The 4719-nt window shown below is 43.7% G+C and overlaps 1 long non-coding RNA gene across 15 annotated transcripts; it reads right to left on the bottom strand.

The window, feature by feature from the left end:
- Window positions 1-422: 422 nt before the first annotated feature.
- On the bottom strand, window positions 423-4445 carry LOC123127427 (uncharacterized). Of its 15 annotated transcripts, XR_006462480.1 has the most exons (7): window positions 4002-4445; window positions 3816-3858; window positions 3593-3737; window positions 3283-3518; window positions 1854-3086; window positions 1723-1777; window positions 423-1625 (listed from the first exon to the last, which is right to left on the bottom strand). It is a non-coding gene; the product is annotated as an uncharacterized lncRNA (long non-coding RNA). The 15 variants fall into 15 exon arrangements; XR_006462476.1 differs by having other exon boundaries at window positions 1854-2605; window positions 3026-3086; window positions 3255-3518; window positions 3593-4445; XR_006462481.1 differs by having other exon boundaries at window positions 1854-2449; window positions 3026-3086; window positions 3255-3518; window positions 3593-4445.
- Between the last annotated feature and the right edge of the window lie 274 nt (window positions 4446-4719).

The raw sequence follows: 4719 nt of genomic DNA, 5'->3' as shown, positions 1-4719 counted from the left end.
ACTACGTATGAAACTTTTTTTGGACGGGCCCAAGTGGATGTGAATGTTTTCCTTTCTCGTGTTGTACTCAAGCTGGCCCAACGGCCCAACTAGCAGACTGAAGTTAGTAGGAACGCAGCGAACGTGATCGAATGAAACGGTTTTAGTACCATCTCGCGTATATGTTTTAAATTCAAACTGAAAGCATAAATTCACAGAAAGAAATTGTATTGTGATGGTGAACCCAAGGAGTCAATCTGTACTTTATTATTACTAGCAAAATAGCCCGTGCGTTGCAACGGGAGAAAAAAGGTGAACCAACAAACAAAAGGAAAGAAAATGATAGTGCGACAATATGACTTAGTTTATACAAAAGGTGTAATATATATTCATTAAAATTAAAACATAATTGTTTCTACCAATTCTTGTTAAACACAAGCACGATTATAAAAATATTTTCTTTCACAATGCATACAATGTATGTACCACTGTTTGCTTCCCATTATTTACAATTATGAATTATATTAAGATTATATGCATAAAAGCACTCCACTAAAAGGTTGAACTCTAAAGCTTGTCACTACCTCGCATTAAATAAATTTGATACTTTCAGTGAGCCTTTCTTTGGCACTCAGGAAACGATAAGTGCAAGGTGTGCCTTTCTCTAACTCCTGTTGTATTTCGCATTCGCCCACTTCATCATGTATAGAGGAAGCTTCATAGTTACCTTCATTTTCTCAAGCTCCTCCTTTATCAATAACACTCGTTAGACGACAATTATTTGATCAATGAATACTACAGCCAGTTCAGACCATGAATTTACTCAAAGTAAATCTCTCAAGTTGTTGACCGGGATACAAATGACACAAAACAACCAAAAGAATACATTTGCAGAAACTTACCCGGTTCCCATGTTAATATAAGCCAACAAAAATAGCATGTTACATATATGTAGAACTGGAATCACTTATGTTTCACTCATCAGGCAAACATGCAGGTCAACAGAGACACCTACAGAAAATCCACACAAATGTTTGTCGTTGTGTGCATATTTTAAATCCATGGACTTGTTGCTTGGTGCCTAAATAATTACCTAGAACAAATCTTGGTTTTGTATGGAAATTCAGCTTCGGTGACCGGAGTTGAACAAACAACATACAGTAGCATTGAAAGCTGTCAACAGGTCAACCTACCACAAATCTTATTTTCGGAATTGAACAGACAACATACCACTGAAAGCTATTAAGGTAGCACACCATTCAAAATATCATGGTATATCCGAGTTACAACTTTTGGTATTTGATCTGATCGTCATAACTTTCAGCTTCATCTCGGTGTATACAAAAAACAAAAACTGATTCAGGCCTATCACAGCAATAGAAAACAATTGCTTGACAGAAAAAAGATAAATGGCATAACCAACAGGCACACCTCAAATTACCCAGCATAAATCAAATGTCAAACCGAATTCTTCTACTACTGGCTGCTGCTGATTTACTTGGTGGCGACTGATGGGACCGAAGTACTTATCTGTAGTTAATCTATATTTGCGCGCGCGCACACACACACATGTACCTTGGGTGCTTCCTCGTGGCACCACACCTGGCCGAGGTAGAGTTAGACCACGCCCAGGTAGAGCATCGTCGCTGTCGAAGACAGTCGGCAATCAAAGTGGTGTAATTACATATGCCTGAAAGCAAAACATCCGTTGTAGAGTTGCCATCGAGATACAAAGGGCCTCACCTTTATTGTCCAAAGTCGTCGACATGTAGAAGTTGTAGTACCAAGCGCCTAGCGACTGCATATAGAAAAGGATAATCAGCATCAAAGCAGGGAAAAAACTGAAAAGTAGAAGACTCATGTTACTTGCATACAATTTGTTGGATGTGTGTATCCCATTCTTTGCGCATCCACGACAGCAGGTGGAGCCCGTGGAAACACAGAGCAGGATCGGCCCAAAAGCATGATGCAACCCAGTCCAATGGAAGGGAGAGGGAAAGTGGCGCTCCAGCTCTGAAAAAACCCTCCTTTCTTGAGTTCCCCTACACTTGTCGTCGTTGTTCGCTCACCAAAGGAGGGTCCGGCATGGACTCACCGTTTCCATTCACGCGTCCGGCACGCCCATCCCCACGGTCGTGGTCAGCTACACCACACCATCGAGGCCGCTCTCAACCAGTGTTGGTTTCATCCTCTGCGATGCCACTGCCCTAGCGCACACAAGACGCGTCCAACCGGCTTCAGGGCCACCGCACTGGCGACGACTTCCCAAGAGGAGGAGCACAAGTCCGGCTCCGAGGCCTCGTGGCATTAGCCGCCAGCCAAGGCCCTGTCACCGTAGACCACAGGTGTCACGAGGAGAAGCAATGGTTGGACCAGAGGACAAGGTTCCATAGGCCCTGTGTTGTTGACGTCCTGTGGTTTGTGTTCAAGTGGGCCAATCACGCCACTGCCACCGCCGTCTAATGAGTTGCTGATCGCAAACAATCATTTTATAAAGTTGAAAGTGCAGGAAGCGTCCAACTAAATCGCTGATGTTAGCTGAATTTAATTCAGCATGGCATGAAAATTGAGATCACTAAATATTATTGTTACGACTGAATAGGAATTGCAGTTGCTACTTGTACATCTGTAAAAACAAAATTAATGGTAAAAATTTTCAGTGTTTGCTTGAATGTTATGAGTAAATGAGTGTTCCAGTAAGCTTTGTGTAAGTGCAGAATTGGACAGAAGTACATATGCAGAATTCTGAAATGAACTGAATGTCAATTGTTGCTCCTAACTGAATTGAACTAAATGGCAGCGAAAACTAAACTTGAACTAAATTAAATGACAACTATTGCTGGCACCCAGAACTGAACTTGAACGGAACTAAATGGCCACTATTGCCCATAATTGAACTAATGGAACCCAGAACATAATCAAATCCAAAAATATCCAGAATTAACACGACTGAATAGCACAAAACTTGAATTGTTGCTCTGGATGACAAAATATTGAACTTGTGCCAAAGTGAATGTACTTGGAATAATAATATATATGTACTTACTGGAATCTGGATGTGTGTGGTGTTAGCCTCTTCTTCCATAATTCCATCTCAGTTGCTTCTTCTATAAGAAAAAAAAGGATATTTGATCAAGTTCAATCAGATGCTTTTTCCGTGAGAAAAAGGGAAATTGATCAAGTTCCAACGAAATTAGATGGTGGGGGTTCAATCAATTCCAGTGTTCTTATTCGTGTGGAAGATGACAAGAGAAAGGCGGACTATTGATATTTACATGAGGTCACGAGCAGAGCAACGCGTACCATCCGGCCCAGGCGGTATCGTTCTGGTCGATCCCACGCTGTTTCTGTACACCTTGCATGTTGTTTCCTTCACTTGTGTCACAAGGAGCCGGATGGGCCACTGGTTTCGTGGCGACCTGAGCCATAGAGCCTCTCTAGATTTCATTGTCGTCCGATGCGGCATGGATGGACATCCCTCTGACTTAGACTCAGTTAAGTCAGATGATCTCTGCTCCAACAAATTGGCATGGGTACGACTGCAGAAAGTGGAAACAAATTTGAAGTGGTAAAGAAGACAAAAACATGCGAAAGAAGATTACTAATTCCTCACCTGCATGTAAAGTTGGATCTTAGTATTTAGACAAGGGCAATCATATCCGTCAGTACAGCCATCATGAAGAACACTATAGAATGCATCTGTATCCTACATGTTTGTACTGCAACCTCTGCAATTGGTTAGGGATAACATACAGTGCCTAAAAAACCTGAACATGATTAGTTAGATGAACTAATCTAGTCATAACATTGAGAGTCATATGAGAATAATCAAATACCTGTTTGGATTGTCATCAAATGCCTTGTGGACATATAAAATATCTACATAGCAAGCGTACAGTCAGGTTGGATTTCCATCAAACACCTTGCCGTCATCGACAAAACTAATCTGCAAAACTAAAGATTCGAAGAAAATAGAAAGCTTAATTTGATATAAACTGGCCTGTGGGGGAGGTTGCCCCGACCTCATCCATGACGTGCATCTAGGTTCCTTCCCGTGGTCGAAGGAGGCGGCGTTGGTGGTCTCAGGATGCAGGGTCGCCGCGTCGGGGTGACCGTATGAGGGGAGGCGATCCATAGAGCAGGGATATCGTGCTCAACATCCAGCTCGGAGAGGAGATCCTACCGGAGGAGGCGATCCAACCAGATGAGAGGAGCATGGGTCTCCGCGCCTCAATCCGGCCAGAAGGAGCCGCCGCTGCCGCCGCCGCCGACGGAGCATGCTATGCTCAGAGATGGGAGGGGGCAGGTTAGACATCTAGATTGGGCTGGGGGAGGGGAGGGGAGGGAGCGGCGAGGATGGTGGTGGTCGCCTCCGGTGCGAGGCGAGGTCAGGCGGCGGGGTGGGCTGCGCCGGTGCTGAGCAAGGCCAAGCGGCAGGGGCGATGCAGCATATGCTCGGGACACTTTTTTTGATCACGAATCGTTATTCAATTAGGACGTGACTGCGGGTTGAATACTAAAAGGTACATGGACTTTTTGCAAAAAAGCCACGACGGTGAATCCGGAGACCCAATCCGTGCTTTATTATTAGGGAGAGATTAGGAAAAGACTAGTAATAGTAACTAGTAACTAGTAATAGTAAAAATGCCCGTGCGTTGCACTGGGAGAAACGATCCACGCACACGATCATGTAATTTGTGAAGGTTTAGTTGTATATTTGTGCCCATGCTTCACTATGGA

This window comes from Triticum aestivum, chromosome 6A, assembly GCF_018294505.1.
Source record: "Triticum aestivum cultivar Chinese Spring chromosome 6A, IWGSC CS RefSeq v2.1, whole genome shotgun sequence".
NCBI lineage: Eukaryota > Viridiplantae > Streptophyta > Magnoliopsida > Poales > Poaceae > Triticum > Triticum aestivum.
Note: the sequence above shows the minus strand (reverse complement) of the source record. Positions and strands in the feature narration are given on the sequence as shown.